Here is a 27,032-nt window from a genome sequence, read left to right on the forward strand (position 1 = left end):
CTTAAATACATTTGACTTCCTTTACAACGTTGTATCAATGTGTCTTGCGGGGTATTTGATGAATACACACTGCCTACCCTTAGCTAGAACCGCAGAAATCCCCCCTCTTCAGTGAGGATCAACACATGCAGCATGCAACTTGTGTACTCCCCAAGAGCACGTTCTGCTGACAGCAAACCCGAGATGCAAGCGCACTGCTCTCCTGAAAAGCTGGCATTTACCCCAGAGCCTGACTGACAGCTCAGCTTTGGGGGGTGAGGGTGGAGGTGAAAATCTATTTCACACTGTCAGTATATATTCAACCAGCTTTAAACATTACCTAAACCAAAGCAAATTGTGAGTAATCCGTGTTTACCAGCAAGGTAAAGGTAGTGAAACTGGTCTATCCAAGATACTAGTCATTCATTAGGCTGCAAGAAGTTTCATTTTTGAACAGGTAACAGACCGCTAACAAATTATTCCCCTTCCTTTCACATTTGGTCACTGTTTTGGCTGCTTATTTAATCACTCCCTGACAAGATACACTTCCATTCACATTAGAGATCATTCTGTCGCTTCACACTATTCATTAATTTGAAACTCTTACATTTGGAAGCAACATTTCCCACTCAAGCAGTACTTGGTGACATGCAGAGACTAAAGAGTTGTCAAACAGAATGACACAGCTTTGAAATGTGAACAAAGCAATAAAAGCTTTTAGAAAAAAAAGAAAAGCAGCCTTGCAAATAGTATTTGGAAGTTGTTACTGTGGGCATCGCCAGCACTAACAGAAAGGAAAAGAAAAAACCCTTGAATAAAAGAAAACTTGAATGCAGGCTTGCAAGAAACTTGATGTGCAGTACTTCTACTAATAAAAGGTTGCAAATAGCCCCCTCAGTACATAATTGATGAAATAATAACTTGACAAGAAGCTCAACATCAGCTGGCAGTGTGCACATGCAGCCCAGAAAGCCAACCATGTCCTGGGCTGCATCAAAGGGAGTGTGACCAGCAGGTTGAGGAAGGGGATTCTGTCCCTCCACTCTGCTCTCCCAAGACCTCACCTGAGGTCCTGCATACAGTTCTTGGGCCCCAACACAGGAGGGATCTCCTCAAGCAAGCCCAGAGGAGGCCTCGGAGATGCTTTGAGGGCTGGAGCAGCTCTGGAGCCAGGCTGAGAGCTGGGCTGGTTCAGCCTGGAGAAGAGAAAGCTCCTTAAGGGGAGACCTTAGAGCAGCTTCCAGTGCTTAAAGGGGCTACAAGAAACCTGGTGAGGGGCTTTGGACATGAGCCTGCAGGGACAGGACAAGGGGAATGGCTTTAACCTGCCAGAGGGGAGGCCGAGATGAGATCTTAGGCAGAAGTTCTGTTCTGTGAGGGTGCTGAGGTGCTGGCACAGGGTGCCCAGAGAAGCTGGGGCTGCCCCATCCCTGGCAGTGTTCAAGGCCAGGTTGGACACAGGGGCTTGGAGCAACCTGTTCTAGTGGAAGGTGTCCCTGCCCACGGCAGGGGGTTGGAGCTGGATGAGCTTTAAGGTCCCTTCCAGCCCAAACCATTCCATGATTCTATAATAAAATTTACTTAAGACCTTTCTCACACAGGTCCCATTGATAAAAAACCCGATGGAGATGTGAAAACCAAAGATCTAAAGATCTAAAACAAAAGATCTAAAACCAGAACAAATAAAAACGTGGTCCCCCAGTACTTTCACGTACCGGCAGTGAGAAAACTGGAGTTGTAACACTGCTCCTCTCCCTGTTATTGAGGAGAATGGCTGCTGCCAGCCCCCCAAAATGATACGCATTCCAAGAGATAACATGTCCCTTGAAAATAGTGATTGGACAAGGGGTAAAAACTTAAACAGGGGAACTTTAGAATGGATATAAGGAAGAAATTCTTTCCTGTAAGGGTGGTGAGGCACTGGAATGGGTTGCCCAGGGAGGTTGTGAATGCTCCATCCCTGGCAGTGTTCAAGGCCAGGTTGGACAGAGGCTTGGATGACATGGTTTAGTGTGAGGTGTCCCTGCCCATGGCAGGGGGGTTGGAACTGGATGATCTTAAGATCCTTTCCAACCCTAACTATTCTATGATTCTATGATATTTCAATTTACTGCTGTGCTTAGTAATATGCCCAATTCTAAAAACTAAAGTAAAATAAAGCAATGCTATGAGCCTATGCATGTGGGCTTGGTTCCTAAGGGCCCTGCAAGCTGAAAAAACGTATTACAAGTAATCTAGTCTTATAGCCCTCAGGCTTGGGAACAGCTCTCGCGAGTGTATATGGCTACATCATCCAAAACAAATCAGTCAATACTTGGAAAACACACAGGACACACCAGTTCCCTGAATCCACTCACAGAAGCAGGCAGAGCCCCCTGTTTACAGCTCTTCTGATCACAGGGAAGCTGCAGATTGGCTGCGGTAATTTTACATCGTGGGTTTTAATTAAATCTTTCTGGCTCCTCAGAACCCAATTTTCTCTTCATAATATGAATCTGTATTGGCTGGCTGTAAATAGAACACGGATTCATTTCCATATAAAGAGATCTAAATATACTACCCTTCACTAATGCAAAAATACAGAAAACCTCATGTCAACTGGCAACTTTACACACACAACCACAGAAATCATTCATATAGCTCATGCTGCTACCAGTCAGCCTCTCTGAGTAACACACATGCCCTAGCGAAGGGTCACTGACATTTCAGTCCAGCTCTCCACAGCTAAAAAACCACTTCATTAAATGGAATGAAAAGCAGCATCAGGCTGGAAAACAACAGCTCTTGAGTTCCCAGGTTTACTTCAACACAACTGGCATTTTGCACCAGATGTGAGCTGAAATCACAAGTCATGCTGGGGAGTGCCAGGGACAGCAGCAGTGCATACATGGAGCACAAAACCTAAGCTAAGTGAAGACTATTGCATTTTTACAGGGGATTTCAAGCTTCAGGGTAGCTTCATGGCTCTTTTCAGTCATTAGTATTGCAGTAACAGAGTTTTCCCTAAGGTCTCTATAACAAATTCAAGTTGTCCGTTGGGATTTGTATCCCAAACGGACAAAATCAAAAAAAATCAAATCTCAACAGACAAAAGGTTATGTCTTACCCTGGATCAGGTTAGGTGGACAATCAGTGGGTTGTCTGTGCTCAAGTTATTACTGTCACATATAAGTTATCATCATTTTGAATATACTGGTTACACTGCAACAAACACCACAAATTTAAGCTGTAGTGTAACGAGAGTTAAGGAAAACATCTGTGAACTTTTAGAAACTATGCTTTTTAACATGTAAGTAGGCACTGCTCATTCTGCATACTGTCTAATGCACGCATCTTTGGCAGGTAAAAATCCTTTTTCTTTAGCTATATAAAAATGCTTATCACTCAATCTACTCAACTACTTGTTTTGTTTAATGAAAAATGTATTTTTAGCAATAAAATACGAGGAAATCATTGCCTTTAGAAGGTAAAACAGCAACAAGTAATTGTATTTACCTTTCATAGCATCTACAATTAACATTTAAGCTAAAAAGCAGAAAGTTTTGCATATATTGTATTCAAAAAGTATTCTAACAACAAATAAGGAAAGGCTGGTTTCATTTCCAGGCATTTCCCGTTAACAGCTTGAGAGCTAAATACCTATTGTACCAAGAGCAGTTAGATACTGAATGGGTCAGCAAATGTAGGGTTTGTTTAACCAGGAGCTGACAGCTTCTCAAAATCTCACCAGTTACCTATGGAGGGAAGAGTTCCGTTTTGACAAATCTCCTGTCTTGACTAGCAAAGCCCAAGTTACACAAGAATTAGCTTATGATTCTGATACCAAGTCACTGTAGCAGGGATGCAAGAAGGATAATGCTCAGTTTTAATTATTGTATAGCATCACAAAAGAAAAAAAATAGTTAATAGCTATTTTTTTAAAGTAACAAGTTATTTGACAGCCAGTCAAGTGAAAGCCAGAGAGCTTCAAGACAGGTAAGTTTTCTTGTGTGGGGAATCACTGCAAGCAGCTAATTTACAGAGTATGAGTTGTACGTGTACCGCTACAAGAGCTCAGTGAGCCTCTGGGTATTCATTAGCAGCTTTAAGAGGTGAACCACTGCCTATCCCCTGTATCAGGCCAATATGATAGCCCTTGCTGCAATGATTTTACCCCTTCATGAAAACCAAACCCACTTGGGAGGGAAGGGAGAGAAAAAGGATTACAATCAGTTCGAAATCTGACAGTTCTGCTGCTCATTTAAGACAGGCTTAGGAAAAAGGTTGGTTTTTAAGATTATCAAACTATGCTCTGGTAAAGTTGGGTAGGTAACCTCCTTGAAGTGTTACGCTGATAACATGAAATGGAGGCTGTTCTCATATATTCTTCCATGTACAAATGTTTAGAGGGAATCGTAAAGCCCATCTTACTGCCTCCTAGATTCTGCATGAAAGCAGAAGTCTAGAGCTGCTGCTGCTCTTGCTAGAGCCTCGTACAAAAATGGAAGCTGGCAGCTGCAACCCTGTGAAGCAGTTGATTTACCTCTGCTTCAGGCACTGTGCCAGCAGGAACCATGCTCTCAGGTCAAGGCTGTGGGAATATGCAACCATGGAGTGGGAAAAATGGAGATCAATGTTATAAACTCCTAGGCTATGAATGGGAAGGTGTGTTGTATGAAAATGAATTTATCATAGTGATATATGATCACCAAGTCTTTCTTTCTCAAGAGAAAGCAAATTATGATGAGCTCTAGTTCCCTACATTTTAGGTAGAAGACTCTGCATCTTGTTTTTGTGTGCTGAGCATCTCAACCACTGCATCCAGCCATATGAAAGCTTTTATCAAGTCTGTCACCAGAGCTGTTTTCCAGTCGACCTCATTGATAGACTCTGCAAAACACTGATGTGCATAAAAGTAACATAAAATGTAATCAATTATGCTAAACCAGAAAATAATACCAGCTTCACCAGTCCTCAGGTTATTTGCTAACAATCAAAGTCAAATACGTCAGGAAATTTGTCATATTTCTTTTATTTCCTTTCCTTCCAAAAGAAATCAGAACACAGATGACCCTATTTCCTTATCACACCCAATGCAATTCTCAAGAGTGATATTATTTAGGTTTTGTAGAGGCACTAAACTAAAAGCTGTCAGCAAACTCGGTCGTGTTACAAGAGTTTTATAATCGAAGTAAACTTCAACCTATCACAGACTACTTCAGGGACATGGCTTTTAGGAAGGCTTCTAAAACAAGCACCAAATCAAACAAGGATTTTGTCAATGAGTTTACTACCCAGCACTTTGTTACTCAGAAATGTTTCTTCCTTCCCCTAAGATCCTTTGACAGAAAGCAGATGATTTCATTCACTGTGATTTGCAAAGAAACTCAATGAGGGCAGCATTCCAGATTGCCTTCCGGACACAACATGACATCCCCATCACCCCCAGAGGAAACACACACCAATGTTGAAATTCCTACTGGAACATGTGCTCCCTCTTCACTTGGAAAAATCTCACAAGCCAAAGAGCCTCAGCTGCTGTTTGATAACACACGCCAAACACAATGTCTTTGACATCATTCAACCTCGAACAGGAGAAACTCTTTAGATAACCACAAATAATAGTTGTTAAGTAGTGAAACTGTAGCTGTTTTAAGTAGCAAAATTCCTTAAAACACTCACATGAATAGCTCTTGAACTGCCCCAAACTGCTCCTCTTCACTTCTTCCCCCTAAAAGGGTATCAGCAATACCCACTCCCACCCCCTCCATATCTGCCATGCTCTTAGTATCTGCAGGCAAAGTAATAGCATAGAATATTGTGTTCTGAAAGTAAAGTATATGCTTACACCTTGAGTTTGCTGGGACAGTACTAAAGGGACAGAATTTATCACCTACTCCCTTCTAGAGACTTACAATACAAGCAGATTGGTGGAATGTCCTATTTTTCCCCATGGATCATCTCCTACAGCAAAGATCAAATGATACGAAAAAGTTGCCTTACAGAATAACTATTAGCAAATTTCAAAGGACTGGAAACACAAAGTGGATTAGAACATGACCCTACAAAAAGGAGGTCTGGGGTTTAATCTCTGATCCGACAACGTCTGGCTACATATCCTTGAACAATACACTTACCCTTTGTGCTGTACCATGTGTAATGCCACCTCATGAGACTGCTTTGAGGTTTAATTAATTATTGCTCACAAAGGGCTTCAACTTCCTCAGCTAAGTGCCTCAACAAAGGCACTATTTGAAGTATTAGCATCATCCATAATGTAGACTTGTAGCTTATGGCCCTTAGCAGTCAATGCTAACAAATAAAGCCAGACTATGTTAAGTATGTAAAACCCGTGGTGTCACTGCATACAATCATATAAAAGAGTGCATGAATTATTTAGAATAAGCCTCAGGCTCTGTGACAAAGGGACCTATTTGACTTTGCCACACAGGTGAAGTCTCCTTAAGTAAATGCTGCAATAAATCTATATAGGAGGAATATTCTTCTTTTAAGCACCAGACAAAAATTTAAGAGCTTTCAATACTCCTGACAAAGCCCTTGCTTGAAAAATCAGAGTTGATAAAGATCCACAAATACAAGTGGAGGTTTAGCCTCTAGGAGAAGGGGGCTAACAGCTCTAATATAACAGGAATGTCAGTTCTGTGCTGAAGGCACAGGTGGTTGTATAACACACTCTTCTCTTTTGGGGGTGCCATCTTTCTCCTACAAAGAAAGGCTTCTGGCAGTAGACGGCAAAGAGGTGGAGCTGCTCCCACAGGACCTCCCATCAACCTTTGGGACTGTATTTTCACATCAAAATGATGCAGCCCTTACTCTGATTTCACAAAACAAGGGCTTTATTCTGAGCTACTGTAATTACATCATCTGATAATCTCATCTAGATATTCCTTTCTAGATTATGCCAGTGAAGGTATCAAGGCAATCCCTGCCACAAGAGGCCTTGCTCCCCTTTGGGGTAGGACTGCAGCGGAACACGATCACCGTTCATCCCATACATCCAGTGCTTCACTGCACCTCTGCAGTACACAGTGTTGCTTCCTCATGTAACCTGAACATCTATCTAAAGCATCATTTGTCCACAGCTCAAACCATTAGGCCAGGAGAAGGAATGCTGCCCAAAGCTCTTGGAGTGAATCCCTCGCATGATTGAGCTACTGCTCTGCTTATTTACATGGATGGGAAGGATATAGCAGTGATTGGAAAATTAATATTCACTCCACTTTTAGCACTGCAGCTAAAAACCTCAGTACAGAACACACTATTTGATAAATTCTCCCAGTTCTGTTAGCGTGTCTCAAGTTTCAGAAAAGCAAACAGGAATGTTAGACTAAAAAATGTTCATCTTATTCAGTATTATATTTCAGGAGAAAGTGAACTATTTTCAGTTCAGCTTTTGTTATGAGCAAAGTCTGCCTTCAACACAAAAATACAATTAAAAATGTTAAATGTGATCATCGGCAATTCATTCCTTCCCACATACACATGCAGTTTAACACTGCACCCTATCAATATGCAAACAACTGCTTTTCCACTTCACTCCAGATACAAAAGAATGAAAGACCAGTTAATTTTAAATTTGTTTTAAAGAAACCAGCATCAAAATGGATAAGGATTCTTAACCATTTTACTTTGCTCTTGCACAGGAATGTGATCATCAGCATACACCAAGACTAAGCTGCTTGCTGAGAAGCAAGGCTTTTGAACTATCACAGAAGAGCTTGGGTTGGAAGGGACCTCATCCAGTTCCAACTCCCTGCCACAGGGAGCAGGTTGCTCCAAACCCCATCCAACCTGGCCTTGAACACTGCCAGGGATGGGGCAGAGATGCAAGAGAAGCTAGTGTCTCTGTAGCAGGCTGTGGTTATACACGGGGGAAAGGGCATAAACCCGTGTGCTATATTCTCATAGCAACCTGGAGGCTGCAAGAACATCAGCAGATCACCTATAACTTCAGTCATTTATAATGTAGTGATGAATGACCAAGAATGAGGTCTCACTTTTAGACAGGAAGGTTTGTACAAATATAATGCTAGTATGAGAAAAAAAAAAAAGTAAAATTTATTAGCTTATGAACAGGTTGATCTACTCCTTGTATCCCAGCTGGATATTATGATCCAGAGAGACTGACAACTACATGGGTAAACAACTAGGTGGCCGGGCTCAGTAGCTCTGCAGAGCAGATCTGGGGTTCCCGGTAGCAAACAGCAAGCAAAGCACAGGTCAGCAACATGCTCTGGCAGGAGAGAGCATCAACAGCATTTTGGGCACAGCCGAGAGGTCCTACTTGGCACCTGGTAGACCACATTCGAGATAACATCCAGCCTGGGGACCCCTAATACAAGAAAGGCTTTGATTAACTGCACCAAGTCCAGCAGAGACCACAATGCCACCAGGGACTTTAGCACGTGCCCTGTAGGAAGAAATTATAGGACTAGGCTTTGATTGCCCTGGAGAAAGGATGGCTTCAGGGGACACTCAAGAGCTGCTCCACTAGTACGTATGATGGTCATATTGAGGAGATGGGCCAGGCTCTTCACAGTGGTGCAAGCTGAGAGAAGGACAGTAAGCATGAACTGAAAGCAGACAGCCTTGCCTTTCTGTTTCCACTTCTACTCTGGCACCGTAAGTAAGGCAGTGTAGGCCAGAAGAGGGTAAGGAACATGGGGTGGAAATGAAGGCGCTGTGGAGGTGAACAGAGTCCAGCACTCAGAGCAGTAGAAATGAACTTTCCCCAGCTCCTACAGCTACCTGAGGCTGAGGGAAATGCTTCATCAGACCCACTGCAATAAACCGACAGATGACTAGCAAGATTAGACTGAAAGCTTCCTTCAGTGGCAGCAAAGTGAGAGAGACACATCTGTGCTGGGTAATTCCATTAATGACAGTTTTATATAAGAAAAAAGTATTAACTTTTGAGGCTTAAAAGAAATTGTAATCTGCAAAGGTCAATAAGCGATGCAGGACTGCAAACTATATAAAGGCCAAAGAGACTATTGTGTCATCACTGGAAGTTGGTTGCTCTGTAACCTTTAGAATGCTTTCAACAGTGAGTAATCATGACCTTTCTCATCAAAAAAGTGAGATCAAGTTCTTAATCCATTCTGAAGAGCATGACAGAGCTCTTGCCCCCCCTTTATCATCACAATATTTATGCAGGCCATAGGCAAGTGAATAGTATCAGATGGTATTTTGATGTGTGAAGATAAAGACCAAATGGAAGCTTTAGCAGATACTGTCATTAGAGAACAGAGCTGTGTTGTTATGCGCTTTCGGCTTAGTTTTCCGTCAAGGTTTTATCTGCTTGTTTTGAGGCAAGAAAGAACGGGGCCTTTTTCAGCTATTCTAAAATTAAAACAAATGCCTACTATTTCCCACTGGTAACTATAAAAACCATAAAGTGTTAATTTATGTGATAATATAACGCCGAACAAAATTCAGCAGATACACACTGCATCGCTTCAAAATGGGTAAGTTTTTTAGCACACTGGACAACTACAAAAGCAACTACTTGAACTGAACCAGTAACACAAGTTAAAAAATGATTCTACGTAGATCTCGGACCACAGTACGTGTGGTAACTGTAGAAATGAAGGACTACAAATCCCCTTAACTGCAGAGTTAGCTTTACAGAGAAAATGAAAGGCTGGAACATTACTTCAACACAGCTGAATTTTCTCCCCTGTACATCAGGAGCCTATGAGCTGTGTGCCCAAACTAAGCTACATGTCCATCTCTCAAATCAATGCAAAATGTTACACAGCTCTGGAGGACAGGTTCTGCCATTCCAGGATGTTTGTCTAAAACAAGACAAATGACTCATTCCCCCAAAGGTGTCTTATTTTCTCCTGCAACTTTAGAAGGAGCCAAAACAACTGCTTCAAAGATGCTTAGGTTCAGGCTGCCAAAGCTAGGCAGGATAAATCACAGAATCATAGAACAGGGTTGGAAAGGACCTTAAGATGTTCTAGTTCCAACCCCCTTGCCACGATGAGGTTGGAACTAGAGCTCTCCTATACATAAAGCTAGACAACTTATCTTCCTATCCTCTATCTATACTTCTCTGTGCATGCAGAATTTGTCATTTATGTGCCCTTTCTTCTGTACAACTTTATTTCTACTTAACTCATCCCACATCTCACCTCTAATTTTATGCCTTCTCCTGCAAACATTTTCTTTCCCGTTTCTCAGCTCCTGTTGTGTTAAGGTTGCTTTGGGCTTTAAAACGGTGTAAATCTCAGTTCAGAACATACCACTTTAATTGCAAGGAGTATTTAAAACATCTGGAAACATCCACTGCATTGTAAGTTTACTTTATGCAATGAAATAACTTCTGAGCTACTTCTGCATCCAAAAAAGGTGACGATTTTTATGCATGTTAATTAACTTATTCTATCAAAAATTCACTTCATTCCCCCATGTAATACATTATGAAATCATTAGAAATGCTGCATTTTACCGGAAGGCTGATACACCACAAGATGTAATCAGTGAAGCAGTTAGTACTTGAGGATGTTACTCATTACAAAATGCTTTGTATCCATCATGGCTCTTTTCTAGATACAAGAAAACGTGGGCAGAGAAACACAGAAAGCTCAGGAGAGTGCATGAACAGGGCTTTTTTAAGCCCTTGTAACTATATTCACCACTGGCTTGATGTATTACCGTTCAACTCAAACAAAAGTACAAATGAAAAGGCAATTTCTGAACTCAAATGGAAACAAGACCAGCGAACAGTGTAAGGCCTTACAACTACTTCCAAATCACCATGTAAGTTAACTACAGAAATGAACTCATGTGGAACATTTTATGATTATAAGTGATCAGAACATTGGCAGCTGTTGCTATCCAGTGAATACCAGGAAAAAGTAATTAGATGAGAGCACAGCTAGAATAAATATCTTCCCTGCGAAGTATGAAAAAGGGAAGGAACAGATGCATGTCTGATGAAAAGTAGAAATATTTTTTAAGTTACTGGCATGTAAGGATGAGGGATAACATTTTGGGGGTTTTATGGGCAAAAATGTACAGATATTAAAGAACATAAATTCCTTTTTATGCAAATTATTTTAAACCAAGGCAGCTGTAATTTTGCATTACATCAATGTGATTTGACCCTAAAAATGCTGTTAAGCAGTTTACACACAAGAAGTGACCTACTGCAGTATGACAGCAGCCAGGTGTGAGAGAATAGTACAGCGTTCTCATGCTACTACCTGGCTGGTCACAAAGGATTTCCTCCAGTACTCCTGCTATTAAACATGCACAAACCAGCTGAAGGAACCTTCCTTTTCACAGCACTGAGGTTCTGGAGGAAAGCATTTCAAAAATGCCTTCTGCTAGTCCCATTGCACAGCTGCTGTCCTCACACCAAAGACAGTTTAACCAAGAGCAGATTTGCCTGGGACTTGCACAGAGCTCCCTCCTCGTAAACAGATACATAAATACGTCCCATATATCAGAGTGCATAACCAGAACCCGGGAAAAGCTGACCTTTATAAGTGTGTTAGTTAGCTGTGCAAAAAGAACACCTTTTAAGAAAAACCAAATTCAGAATAGAATGAGAAATACAGTACCTGGGTTTTCCTGTCTATTTTAGGGAAGGCAGAAGAAAGTCCTGATTTAAGCAGGCAGGTCTTCTGGATTTGCAGCAGAGATTCTAGTCTAGATTCAGCTGATTTCACACAAAAAAGAGGTACTATTTTAAGTGAAAGAACAGAACAAGATTGCTTTGTTTACCATGCTCTCCAAATCTTCAAATGTGTAGTGCTCTCTCCTAATACCTCCCTTTCGTACACAGGAACACAAGGTGAAAGAGAATTCTGTATTCAGTTCTTCAACTTCCTCCATAGTGACCAGCTGAGTGAATCACAGATGGAATAGCTGAATGACCTGAACCACAGAAAACACACGCTCTGCCTCTGGAAAAGCCTATTGTTGGAAGCTGCATGAGCTTCTCTGCAAAGATTGTGCCAGTACTTCAGTGGTTATTGCCACTGTGGAGAAAGGTGACTGCGTTTACAGGTTCAGCAACAAACATACATTTCTTCTGTATTTCGTATTGATACAAACTACACTGTTAGATAATCACTAAATTTCCATCATAAAGTAGACCTTTTTTTCAAAACTAAGGTGGAATTTAAATTGTAAAAATCCCCTAAGTTTACACGAACCATCCCTTCACTCCAGGAGAAGCCGGAGAGGTAAAAAACACAATCCATCATAGCTCATTTCACATTAAAAAGCAAAACACATGCACCCAGTGGAGTAAGTATGGTGGAAGATGGAGAGACTTCAGATGCTCATGTCCCAGGGAACTCAGCTGAACAAACCCTATCTCTGAGATATGTTCTTACAACCAAGGGCATTCCAAAGGCGGCAAATGAATAGCCTGTCCTATGAAAAAGGGCAGGGAAGTCAAGTCTAAAATAAATGACAAAGTGCGATACGAAGTGAATCACATGTGCAAGAGAAAACAAAGGAATCTATAAAACATACTCTGCAGCAGTACTCTGACAGAGCTCTTAACGCTTACCTTTTAAAAGCTTTTCTGACACTCTTAGCTCACAGTTAAAAGAACAGATGAGAACTGCTACATATTTCTTTTTCTCCCAAAAGCTCTTTGTCAGCTAACAGAAGACTTATCTCTATTTTCATTAAGCATAGGCTCCTTAAAGGCCACGGAAGCCACCAAATTGAGACTAATAACAGTTTTCCACTTACTGAAGTTCTGGTTCAGCAAAAGCAAACAAAGAAAAACTCAGGAAAGCAGTTACTCACGCTGCCATTAATGAACACAGTCCCACACATAACACTGAGTGGCATTCAACAAATCAAGCTCTCTCCCTGTAAAATCATCCACTGAATAAAACACATTTAAAGACCTATTCTAAATGCTGAGTGGAAGAAAATACTTGAGGTTTTGCTGTCAGTGAAATACTAAATACTAATATTTTCACTACTGTGAACACTTACCTAGGAAGAACCACCCTGCTCTGTGAAGAGATGAAAACTCAATGCTCATCAACTTGAGTTGAAGTAACTCCACTAATACAAGAGATGTACTGAGAAAGATCTTTCTGCACTCTTTTCCTACAGCCTACATATAAATGAAGTGTAGGAATACGGCTGGGCAAGCTTGAACACTGCCCTAATACATATTCATAAAGCATTTGTGCTGCAATACACTCAGAGTTCAGAAGCGGAACTATACAGCTGTCAGATACCCTGAAATCTGTTCTCTTTTAAACCCTAAATTGACAGAAGAGGTGTTTAATATGTACATTATTGCATTAATAAATCAAAAAGATAATCACTTATCAGCATGCTATCACAAAGCTGCTTTTTTTAGTCAAGAAGGATGACAAGAGCTGACACATCTCAGAGAAACATCTTAGTACAAATAAATCAAACAGCTTATAATTAAGTCAAACATAATGTTAAACTTGATGTGGTTGTTCAATACACATGAAGCATGTCTCAGAGACCTGTCTTCATTTTTCATACAGCTTTACAGGTTTTCAGGTATTATTTTTCCTCCATAAATCTACTGATTTTGCTATTATTTGAGCATTTACAGACTCATACTGGGCAGCTCAAGTATCTAAATAACACAGAACAGCCACTGTTTGTACTTATAAAACACAATTTTTCCATGAATTGCTTTTGCTAAGTTCCCAAACTAAAATAGAAAACTCTCTCATTAACACTGGCAAGCTTCCATGCCCTCCAACTTTCCACAACGTAAACTACTAATATGGAAAGAAAAACCCATAGTAAACCCAGATTAATCCTTATAGCAAAAAAATGTTGTAAGTCATAGATAGTAATTCTTTAAGGCCTGAGCTGTATTTCACTTCAACAGTGAAAAATCAAAGCAAGCTTTTCCTTACAGATGCTAGGTACCTCAAAGTATCATATGCTGGAATATCCTCCTCCCTTCCATACCTACTTTCTCTTCTTTACATAGCTTGAAATTATGCTTTGTTAGACTTGATGAATGGTTGGACTTGGTGATCTTAAAGGTCTTTTCCAACCTAGTTGATTCTATGATACAAAAATGAATGAAGTGCTTAGGGCACATACAAGTCTATTTGACTTTATCTTAAACCAAGACAGATCCTATCACCTAACTGCAATGTAGGTCCAAGTTTGAAATCCTAGGCTGGGATCAAAAGCCACACAGAATGACTGACTCCCTGCACTGAGCCATTTCAGATACCTGCACAAGTCATCTTCCAGCATCCAGCAGAATTCACCTTTATAAATAACATTTCTTGCATCTCCCCCAGGCAATATGCCTCCATCCTGGTCTTTTGCTTTCAATTTACTACCGAAAAGGTATCCACAGACAAGCTTGGTTCAGTTCAGTTGCTTTCCCATTTTCTTACCCCAGTAGAATAGTAAAGAACAGCTAGAAATAAAAGCATCAAGCTCTTAAAATAGGACACAAAAATGCACCACACTAAGAGAGCAGCACATCATGGTTCTGGTAACCACTTTAATTAACCTTACCCCCCCAGTAACTGAAGTCTTCTGCTATTCTAGTAAGGAGGAAATATCTTGCATTCAGACACAGCATAAAATGTCATTTTCATTATTACTGCCCATGTCACTCACAGTTTCATTATAAAGAACATCAGAAACAAGAATATGACCTATCTGAAAGCAAGTACATTCACAAAACCAACCTCGGAAACTTCATTACATTCTCCTCAGACTATTTTTGTTCTAAAATGGAAAACCTAGTTATTTTCTGTTTGTTTTGGTGGTTTTTTTGTTCTCTCCCTCATCCCCCAAAGACTGGGTTTTCATGTATTCTAGAAGGGTACCTGCACATAAGCATGCATATAACTATAACCCACACATCTTAGGGAGGAACATTTTAGCAGGGCCTGTCGCAATAGGATGAGGGGTGATGGCTTTAAACCAAAAGAAATTTGGGCTGGATGTGAGGAAGAAATACTTTACAATGAGGGTGGTAAAACACTGGCACAGGTTGCCCAGAGAGGTGGTGGATGCCCCATCCCTGGACACATTCATGGCCAGGCTGGATGTAGTTCTGGACAACCTAATCTAGTTGAAGATGTCCCTGCTCATTGGAGGTCGGTCTAGATGATCTTTGAAGGTCCCTTCCAACCCAAACTATTTTGTGATTCTCTAACATACAGATTTTTATCCCTCTTTTCACACAGTATAGAGCTTGTTATGGTTTTATTTTACAAACGTGTTGAACATAGTGTTATTTGTAGTTATATATTTTATATATTCATAAGGATAAATGCTATTAACAGGTAAGATATAGACAGATAAGATACACACACACATATATATATATATACATATATACATGGAATTTGTTGTATTTTTTTTCCCTCCTGGAATGAAACATTTGGGGTCCAGCAGAACAATATACTACCTGTCTAAATTAGGGGTGTGGGGCAGGAAATCAAATCGATATTATTTTTTAGGATTATTATAATTCTGTAGAGCCTGTTTTCTTATGTAAAGCATGTGTTTTGTTGTCAAAGAATTCTTTTTATGAGATGGAGTGACATCAGGGACAAAATAAATGGCATCAACTTGTACCCTGGAGTCTTTATCTTTTTTGTTAAACTATTACAAGCACTTGTGTGATGGAAGAGTTGGCATTTATGATTGTATACACATAGCACAAAGATGAATGTCAGTCTAATAGATGCATTTACTTAAAAAATAAGTAAATATCAAGAATGTAAGACTTCTGTCTCATTGAGTAGCACACAGTATTAATCTGAAGCACATTTGTATGCTTAGAGATTTTACTTTCCTTAAGCCATAAGCAAAGAAATAGCGTAAGAAAGGACATTTAGACAAAGCTTTAGTGATTGCAGAAAGAATCTGGTCTTGAAAGAAGCAGCAAGGAGAGCTGAACTGTGGTCCAAGATCCTCCACACTCATCTGTCCTTGTATAAGCAACTGTGCAGAGCTGTGAGGCAGATACATGTGGTAAGAGTTAGCAATTAACTGAAAAATATTTGGATTTATATCTTGACATTTTCAAAAAGAAAAAAAGGGAAAAAGAGACAAAAAAAAGATTGAGAGTTCTAAACTGGTTCAGCTTTCTTTCCACAGCCAGTATTACATTCCTTCTCACTACCATGTGAGTGTCTTTTTACCCCTCAATAAAAGACAACCAGGTCTACACAGGAGCTATTAAGGCACAGCTGTGGAAAATATTCCACTGTCACTGAGCTAAAGAGCCTCCCAGACTTCATGCTGCAAGTTTGCCTCTGGGTACATTGCATGGTTGGACATCTGTCTGCCTGTAAGCCTGCTGTTAGAGGCACGATCTCTCTAAAGAGAGCACACTTGGCTCTCCTTAGAGACAATCATCTAGCATTTCACTGCACTTTGAGCCAGACATGGCATTTGTGCATATCTGTCTTTTAAAATAAGGCCTGCGTAATAAACTCCTGACAAATACGTTTGAATTAGTGGCCTATCTGCAATCCGAAGCACACAGCTCCTCGTTGCTATTTTGGGGTAAATGATCCCCGGTCTTCTTGCTACCCAAATATACAGCTTGCAGTTTGGTGTTACCAATTAGTTGGTTCATTTGCTGTCACTCTTTAGTGAGCATCTAAAGTTCCAAAAGATAATTGTATTTTTCTACTTGTTTAGCATCTGCCAAAGTGCTTTAAAATAGCCAGTTCCAGTTTTCTGTTTTGTTTTCTAAATGGAACAATAAAATCTTGCCCTTGCAGTTATGAACGTGTTCAAAGTTTAGACCCTCACTAATCCAGGTATTTGGCAGAGCTGCCACCCTTCCCTACCTCTACACTACAGCTTTGCAAACTTATCTCTTCCCTGCCTTCCTCACAAGCACCTTCTCTTTGCCTTTGTTGTTGCTCCTGAGCCCCCAGGTTTCCATTTCCAACTCACCCTTCAGCACTAACTTGTCTTTTCTTCAAAAGGGAGCCTAGCAAAGTTAGATGCCTGCAGGCGAGTAGGAAAGTGCTACGGATCTACCCATTCCTGGTCATTCAAGTTATTGATGTCTCAGTTCTTCAGTCACACAAGTGCAAGGGAGGCCCTTTTGCTTTAAAAGAAGCTCTCAGTTATGCCACAACCTATGGAAAGCCAAATCAATTTAGCTTTGCTGGCAGGAGTACAAACGTAGGGGCACAAATGGGAAAGAAAAAAAACTTTTCCAAGGGAAAATGACTTCTCGGTATCACAATACTAATGCTGTTTACCTCAGGATCAAGAATAAAGCACAAACTATGCATTACACCATAAAACTAAATATTGCTGTTTTCAACCATAGATTGCTGCTTCTTGTTTCAAGCGACTGCAGCCTCTGGACTGTAGTTGAGACAGTCTGAGCACAGCAGCATCACACAGGAGTCTCACTCTGTATCGTCACTAATAACACTGATATACAACAAGATCTAGGGATTTAACAGTCTCAACTACAATCTAAGCTCCCATCACTTTATTTACATAATTCCTTAATAAAATTAATATAAAAATGCTTTCAAAGAGAAGTCAATACCTTGGATGGTCAGGCAAATATTCACTAATTGAGGCAAGTATAGTTTCACTCTCCTACAATGTACTAAAGTGTCCACAGATAATGGAATATCACCAAGACCAAAAAAAGTCCACCTGACACTTGGTATCTAGCCTAAAATTGCCCTAACATGTCTTGTATTAATACAGTTATTTAAATCATTCAACAGCCCCACTCAATATTAGGTTTTAACACACCCCAGCTCTCATTCTACAGTCAATCAAACCCAAACTACTTCTTTCCTCTGAAAATGTCTTGCTCAAGAGGGGATTTTATTCTGCAGTCTGTAAGTGCCCTAGAATTGATATGTATATGTTAATGGAACGGTATATAAAGTCACCTCAAAGGCAATTGGTTTAAAATTGCAAAGCCCTACAGATGGGATGTAGGGTGACAAGTTAATTTAAAATTAGATTCCTAGATATAGTGCACACCTGATAATTGAGAGAAGCAGCAGGAAGGAGAGGAAGGTTATTGCTCTATATTTGAAAAGGTGAATCCCTCCTTCATTAGAGAAGGAGAGGAAGGAAATCCAGAACCATACTGCATTGCAGGGATTTCCAAACAGCCGCAGGGCTTGGGGATGGATGTATTGCTGCTCATGACTTCTCACTATGAGTGAAATTTACCCCAGTTTAGGGAAGCTGTGAGCAGTTACTGGGAGAGTAGGGAAGGATCACTAAACACCAAGCCTCAGACAGGCCAGCTCATGCTCTTCCACTGTCTTCTTCCTCTCCCATGAAGACACAGTAGATATCTAGAGAGGAAGTATAACTTTAATTCCTAATGCTCAGAACTGCCCCAAAAGCGAGACTGGTGCCTCCATGCACTCCCACAGCACAGAGGCACTGCATAAAATCTGGTGCCCAGTTCCTGGCCAGCCTTGCCTCCTGAATTTCCCACCCAGAGCCCATGCAGAAACCTCAGCCCATTCCCAATGTTGCTGCACACCAGCAGCACCTACTGCAAAAGCTGAGAGTGAAAAGAAGTGGGAGGGTTGCAGGGTAAGAACAATCACCCCCGGGGGCATTGTCCCACTGAACCTGAGGAATACAAACGCTTTGCCATTCCCACTTCCTGCAGGGCCAGAGGGTTTGGTGGCGAGAGTAACAGAGCGTTGCAACAGACTGTATTTCTACCTATGGTAATTATCGTTTGTGGAATGCCACTACTGTGAGAAATAAAATACACCACCAAAGGGAAGCAAGAACTATTTAGCTTTGTCAGCCAAGCATACCACTTGCAGGAAGAACAGACAGCATAGACAACGAGCAGAAAATACTGTCATAGTAGCTTCCTATTTTAATAACTGTTCTAATTGCTGACATTCAATTATTCAAACACAGCTACATGTTCCTATTGTGCCAGAAGCACTGTAGGGGTTTGGAGATAAGACTTGTCATCCTGTACTTAGCATTACTTTGTCTTAAAAATTACTTGGCCAAATACTGTGTATAAAATATCTAGGAACAAACACAGCAATGTGAGAATTATACACACTAGGAAATAAGCCAAAAAGCCAAGCTCTAGGTTAAAGTAGCATGCACAATGTGCTCCATTCCTGGCTCCTGACAGTACAGCATTTTGACTTGTGATTTCCAGGAACACCAAGTCCATTTTCACAACTGACATGAGAACTTCAATTGCAGGTAAGCACACGCACACTTGCGCTCAACAAGCACCAAGACAGTAAATATGTAAGCTGGACAGAACATCTGGAGGGGTGTTTCGTGACTAAAAGGAAGCAGAGGGAGTTTATTTCAATTCTAAAAAGAATAAAGATTATACATGGAGCTCACAGAAAAAAAAAACAAGCATCTCTGAATCAACAAATAAAATGTCAGTTAAATCTTTGTATAACCCTTTTTCCACTTTCACAAGACAGTCAACCTAAAAGCGCAAGGATGTAAAAAACGTTCTAGTTTGGCAAAATAAGAAAAGTGACATTCCACAAAAGACCTATTATTAGCTTTGTCACTGTTCTATTTGTCTTCAAAGTCTTTTCTAATAAAACCTAGAAGAATGAAGGGCAATATAATTATTTCTGAATCTCTATGTAAATAAAGCAGGACTGTCCCTGTTTATTGTTTAGTACAGAATTAAATGCCATCTCAATATTAGTTAGGGAGTGGGCTGTGTCTATGCTGACCTTACCTTTCACTGATGAAGAACTTTCCATACACACCAAACAGGAAATAGCTTACAGAACAAAGCTGATTTTAACAGTGTCAGACAAATTCTCTTTCCTTTCTAAACTGATTTGTACAACAAACCTTATGGCCAGGCTCTAAGAGGCTTTTGCCTTCTCCTGCATTATGAGGGGGGTACTTTAAGTGATGCAAAAATGAAGCTTTTTTGAATACATACACTGAAATTACTGAAATACTTTGGAAACAATCAGTCACTTATTCAAGATCCCTTTATGCTAACAATTGACTGACTATAGCTCCTCTTATAGCTAAGCTTGCCCTACAGTTTTCTTGCATATTTGCCAAATATATTTGGAATAACTTTTCAGCTTTTCCTCTTTGATTACTAAACATTCTTTAGCTCCACAGGATCTGAAAAGCCTTCATGAAAAAGCACATCCTATCCTTTCCTGCTGCTATAAGAGAAAGAGGAACCTGAGGAAAGAAGCAACTGACACAATCTCCACCTTTGTATCTGTCAGCAAAGAGAAAGGAAGGGCAAAGGAGATGGTAAGAGCATCACAATAACCCCCAGGGCCCTTCTCCACACAGAAAAGCACACATGCACATCTGTGATGCTGTTGACTTGAGAAAAAAGATCATTGCTTACAGACACAGAGTGTATCACAGGACACATCTGTGGACCAAAGAACAAACATTCCCATATTGCAGACAGTTCCTACCTCCTGCTAAATCACCTGGTCTTCATCTCCACTGAAGGGGAAGAGTCAAGTACCACACACTGCCCTTTACCCTCAGCACCTCAGTCAGATTCACCCTGAGCTCTTCACTCAGTAGCTTACCCATGGCACTAGTGTTGCTTTTCCCCATATACTACTCCTTAGCACTACCTCTCTAAAAACAGTTCTCTTGTCTTGTCAGCTCAATTCTAGTCCAGTATCTTTACTTACCGTTCCCACGTTTATTCGCTTTCAAGTATTCAGGACAATGCCTTCTGGTTCCCCAAATTCTCCTAATTATTGCATCCAAAAGCCCACAGAAGTTGAGCACAAACAAAAAAGAGAACTAATATGAATTATATTAGCTGCCTTCCAGTATCTGAAGGGGGCCTACAAAGCTGCCAGAGAGGGGCTCTTCATCAGGGACTTGCAGCAATAGGACAAGGGGTGATGGGTTTAAACTTAAACAGGGGAAGTTCAGGTTAGATACAAGGAAGAAGTTCTTTACTGTAAGGGTGGTGAGGCACTGGAATGGGTTCCCAAAGAAGTGGTAAATGCTCCATCCCTGGCAGTGTTCAAGGCCAGGTTGGACAGAGCCTTGGGTGACATGGTCTAGTGTGAGGTATCCCTGCCCATGGCAGGGGGTTGGAACTGGATGATCTTAATGTCCTTTCCAACCCAAACCATTCTATGATTCTATATAGAATCAGTATATATCACATTTTCCTCATGTAACAGCTTTCTTCACATGATACACATAGAGAGTGTCTTTGCAGACCAGCATTTATTCCTCCTATCAATAAGGATGCTGAAGTTTCACTTTCTCCTGGGAGACAATCTGAACTTGAAATCGCTTGGATCAAAAAGCTCTCCATTTCACTTTTGTGTGTTCTGGTTTGAGTTCTTTTTAAGAAAGATAAATCATTAACAGGAAAAAAACATTAAACCAGTGATCCCTCCCTCTACTGTTTCTATAAAACAGTACAGGCCACTGTTTAGACCATACATTAAAACCACTTGTATGTTTAATGTCAGCAGAAAAGTGAAACTCAAGAGTCATAAGATACATGGGTTTTGTTTTTACAGCATTTAGCTGGCACTGGGCAACAAATGCTTTTTCATTGCCACTTTTCTGGGCATGGAATATAAGTTTTTATGCCTCCAGAAACAAAATCAGAATCAAGCTTTGGACTTCTGAAGGAATTCTGTGTTTTGCTGTCCTTTAATTTAGCTCTGAACAGTGCCTGCTGTGGCCCAACGTATCTACCCCATCAAATCCAACCAATGTTTACCTATGTGCTGCTCTACCCTGTTATTCAGCAGTTCTGCAGCAATGCTTTAATTCACTGAACCCCTGGAGCTGTTTTTAACATTTCCCATAATTCTGCAGGCAGAACGCAAGTTCATACACTTGAAATACACTGTGGGACAACACTGCACCAAGAAAGGGCTGCAGCAGCAGTGGATTGCACGTGGTCAGTGAAAACAAGAGAGAAGAATCCATTTGTGATGAAAAGCACATTATCCATGAAAAGGCCATGTTGCATTCACTAATGGTAACCTGGAATTAACTTTTAGTTAGTTTTAATTTCTGCAGCCTGTATGTCTAAGGCACAGTTGGTAAAATCCTGGCATCCCAAACTAGAACAGCAAAGTTCCCATTCATGTTAGGATCAGGGATTTTCATCTGTTGCTACAGCAGCAAATACATACTGTGTTCACTTATTTCCTCTGAATATCGTCTCAGTAACAGAAAAAAAGGGAATAAAGGGGCCACATCATTTGCTTGGTTCGACAGCACATGAAGACTTCTAACTTGCTCAGCCTTTGTATTAGAACTATTTAGAGAAGCCACAGGGAGGGAACTTCTCATTGTCATTCTACACATGTATGGAAAACAACAAAATATCACTCTCCACAAACCTCCACCTGACAAAAGAGCCTGATAGAGTTTCCCAGTTTCTAGTGTTTTCTGTTAAAGGGCAGATCCAAGGCTCTGTTACTGAAAAGCTGACTATGACTCTCTTTCTTGTAACACCAACCACATGGAGCAAGTAACAGCAAGACTAGCTCCAGCCATACTAAATTCAGAATAAGATCTGAAATACACGTTTTCATATCCCTAAGATATTGAAATATTAATGTGTTCAATTTACAGAAACCTTTGACCCGTTCTCTTCTGCCAACAGCCACATTTTCCACTACATTTTTCTTTCGGTATTAGCTCACTGACAAATTTAATTTTGCCACTTTTTGAAGCTGCTCTGTACAATTACAGTGAGAACACCAGCTCCTGCCTGCTTAAAAAAATCAACTGGCTGCTCAGTGAATAAGAATTGTCACTGTGACTGACACAACCTAGAATCATAGAATAGTTTTGGTTGGAAAGGACCTTAAAATCATCCAGTTCCAACCCCCTGCCATGAGCAGGGACACCTCACACTAGACCATGTCACCCAAGGCTCTGTCCAACCTGGCCTTGATACTGCCAGGGATGGAGCATTCACCACCTCTTCAGGCAGCCTGTTCCAGTGCCTCACCACCCTTACAGTAAAGAACTTCTTCCTTGTATCTAACCTGAACTTCCCCTGTTTCAGTTTGAACCCATCACCTCTTGTCCTGTCGCTACAGTCCCTAATGAAGAGTCTCTCCCCAGCATCCTTATAGCCCCCTTCAGATGCTGGAAGCTGCTATGAGGTCTCCACGCAGCCTTCTCTTCTCCAGGCTGAACAGCCCCAACTTTCTCAGCCTATTTTCATACGGGAGGTGCTCCATCCCCTGATCACCCTCATGGCCTCCTCTGGACTTGCTTCAACAGCTCCATCCATGTGCTTCTTATGTTGAGGACACCAGAACAACATTGTACCAGTACATCATTGTACCAGAACATGCTCTGTTTTTCCAGCTTTCTTTCAATCTTAATGCAACTGGGAGGAAAACAGGAACTGACAGCAAGAATATTTCAAACAGGACGGCTCCTGCAACAGCAAACACCAGGAATGCAAAAGTACATCATGGTACCAACAGGGATCCCAACTGCACTGTGCTAACTGCTCTGCTGACAGATAGACACATTTCTCTGAAGAGTTCCTAAGCAGTATGAGCAAGCCAAGATCAGCCACTGGACAAAAGTGACCTATTCCTGCTTCACAGATCAGTGCCGTCTCCACTGGACCCGTCACTGACAGACTGACAGGGGACTAAAAAGTAAAAACACCAGTACAAGAGACAAACATGCTTACAGGGGCATGTGTACATGAGATACTTAAGCACCAAAACAAAGCATTACTTAGAAAACAACCACCAGAACACTGATTCTATCAAAGCAGTGCAGGCTACACAATCTGCCATAGGAGATGCAAGACTTTGTGAAAAGCCCCCATCAGGTCACCACTTTTGCCAACCAAATTAAATAAATTGAAGTGAAACCCGAGAAAGAATGGTAAAACAAAGAAGCACCAACAAAAACCACCCCAAAACCAACAACCACCAAACCATCACAACAAATATCTCTCTTAAAGCCCATTAATGCATCTGGAAAAACTGATCCCTCTGATTTCAGCAGGCTATATAGCAAACTCATGAATAACATCTTTATCTTTCACATGAGGGAAGATTCAACTGATACAAACTGCTTCAGTGCCTGTGAAGCATGCAGGCTGGAAAGCTGTCCAGGGATTAGAACAATTAAAGTCTATTCAGGCTCTGCCCCTTAAATCTGATTCTACTCCAATAAAACCACTGGATTTTTTTTCAACTGTGAGAAGGATTTGGCCTTAAATTACAACAGACTGATAGCTAAATTTACAGAACTAGCAATACCCTGAAAATGCAGAACCTCAGAGAGAAAATAGAGATTACAAAAAGCCTCAACCCTGCTGGGATTATCAATTAAGATATTTTAGCTTCCCAACTTAAATTGAAAACATGCTGCAGGAACCTCTGTAGATATTCAATTATTTTATTTTTATTATATTGAGACCCATAATTGCACCTGGAAGGAAGGAAAAACTGGATCACTTTGTCCCCATTGATCTAAAAGCGCAAGTACCATCAAGAGACATACCCGATTCACTGGCAGAGGGAGCAGCAATGAGACCTGTATTAGGAAGCTTCACATGAAAGAAAATAATTAGGACAGGCAGAAAAATTTCAGAAGATTTAATTGTTCACATAGTTATGAAATAAAATCCACACCATTTTGAAAGTTTAATGAATTGCTATCTGAGGAAGGACAGCCACATCCAGCCAATTGTAAATGCTGCTATGTATTTCATGACATATCCTAAATACAGGTACTTTTGGACCCTAACTTTTATCTTCTGTTCTGTATCTGCAATTCAAAACTTAGGATTTGGTTTGGAACTCTACTACCCAGTTTGTAGGTAGGCTACAGAAAACAGAATCCCTTAGGGAATTATGTGTGCATGCATTTAGCGGGGAAGTTTGACAAATTTGCCTTTATCCCTTCCACACAGGATTATGTGTATTCACACAGAAGTGATGATCTAGGTAAAACCAGGGCTGGCTTGACTGGAGCTAATATCCTCTCAGAGAACTGAGGTTGTTCATGCTGAAGGAGAGTAATTGGCCTGTGGAGAGAACTTCAGTATAAGAAGCAAGCAGAGACTAAGGGCCTATGCACTTAACACTAAGCATGTCTCACAAGTGACAGTGAAAAAAAAGAAAGACCAAACCAGAAAGATATTTCCAGGAGGACATAACCAAGATTCAACTTTAAGCGTACCAACAGCTTGTTCCCATCCTGCTCTTTATTTACAAGTGGGGTCAACTGCACCAGAATGTAATTAATACACAAATGTTTGCATGAGAAAGGCTTTGCTTTTTGAAGAATTGTCATGAAGGACTGTTCTTGTAACAGACATTTTATGAAGATAGTCTTGCTGTAATCCTAATGGCTGCATGAAGCAAAGCAACACCTTCAGGAAAGCAGCAGCCAGCAGCTTTCTTAACGCAGCTCATAAAATCAGCATATGAGAGATACTAACAACCCTCTACTCCATTTCCATACGTGCCAATATCCCTCATTTACAGCTCATTTTAAAAGACTAATAAACCATCTGCATCTCTGTTGAAGTAAAGCTGACAGAAAACACCACACTGAAATGGAACAGAATATTTGAACCATGTTTAATGAAAAATGTTTCTACACTTAAAAAATAGACAGAGATGAGTAAATCTGAGCTATTTCTTTCATTGCCTCTTCTATCATTTCTAAATGTGTCACAACACACATGTACCTGATGCAGCCAGACCTTTAAGTGGGACCGACATGGTGCAGCAAACATTTTGTTTACCAGAGACATTTATAATTCAATTTAGAGACATTTGCAAATGTTTGCTTTCAGACTGCCCTCTTAATGGGTTCTTTAACAACTCAGTGGATGCACAATAAATGCGAGTGTATTAGGATAATCAGTCTCAGGAGTAAATTATTCCATCTAGCCTTTTACTAATGTTTTAGCCACAAAATTACAAGAAGACAGAGCCATTTCAAGCCACACAGACCTTCTGGTTCAAAGGAAATGTGGCTGGTGGACATGTTACATAAGTGAGAAAATATGATTTCGAACTAATTAGATCCTGTAGATTGGTTCTGATGTTTGGGAAACTTCTGGATGGATTAGTTACATCTTCGGAGTGCTGCGCAAATGCGCAATACCCCTCAAAGGGAATAGAAGTGTTATTTGACAGGTAAAAAGCAAAATGAAAATTTAGTCTGCCTTGAAGCTCTAGTTTTCGGGGGGATTTTTAATAGCTTTTAGTAGCTTTTAGTGCAAGGTCCTACACCTGGATCAGAGCAATCCCAGGCACAGCTACAGGCTGGCAAAGAAGAGATTCAGAGCAGCCCTGAGGAGTAGGCCTTGGGGTGCTGGTTGATGAGAAAATGAAAATGAGCTGGCTTCAGTGTGCGCTCGCAGCCCAGAAAGCCAACTGTAGCCTGGGCTGCAACAAAAGGAGCGTGACCAGCAGGTCAAAGGAGGTGATCCTGCCCCTCTACTGCTCTTGTGAGGCCTCACCTGGATTATTGTGTGCAGTTCTGGTGTCTTCAACATAAAAAGGACATGGAGCTGTTGGAACAAGTCCAGAGAAGGGCCACGAGGATGATCAGGGGACTGGAGCACCTCCTGTATGAAGACAGGCTGAGAAAGTTGGGGCTGCTCAGCCTGGAGAAGAGAAGGCTGCATGGAGACCTCATAGCAGCCTTCCAGTATCTGAAGGGGGCCTATAGGGATGCTGGGGAGGGACTCTTCATTAGGGACTGTAGTGATAGGACAAGGGGTAATGGGTTAAAACTTAAACAGGGGAAGTTTAGATTGGATATAAGGAGGACATTCTTTCCTGTTAGGGTGGTGAGGCACTGGAATGGGTTGCCAAGGGAAGTTGTGAATGCTCCATCCCTGGCAGTGTTTAAAAGCAGGTTGGACAAAGCCTTGGGTGATATGGTTTAGTGTGAGGTGTCCCTGCCCATGGCAGGAGGGTTGGAACTGGATGATCTTAAGGTCCTTTCCAACCCTAACTGTTCTATGATTCTATGATTTTGAAGGTATATTATTTTAAATTATTTTAGCACGTTCTGTTTAGCAAAGGGCTCGAAGCCTGTTATATTGT

General features: G+C 40.9%; 1 protein-coding gene across 7 annotated transcripts in view; it reads right to left on the bottom strand.

Annotated features, from left to right (window-relative positions):
- PLCB4 (phospholipase C beta 4) overlaps positions 1-27,032 on the bottom strand; it is a 198,791-nt gene that overhangs the window by 144,597 nt on the left and 27,162 nt on the right. The window lies entirely within an intron of this gene.

This window comes from Pezoporus wallicus, unplaced genomic scaffold (genome assembly GCF_028554395.1).
Source record: "Pezoporus wallicus isolate ANWC-B61680 ecotype Strahan unplaced genomic scaffold, APGP_CSIRO_Pwel_v1 contig_4191, whole genome shotgun sequence".
Lineage (NCBI taxonomy): Eukaryota > Metazoa > Chordata > Aves > Psittaciformes > Psittacidae > Pezoporus > Pezoporus wallicus.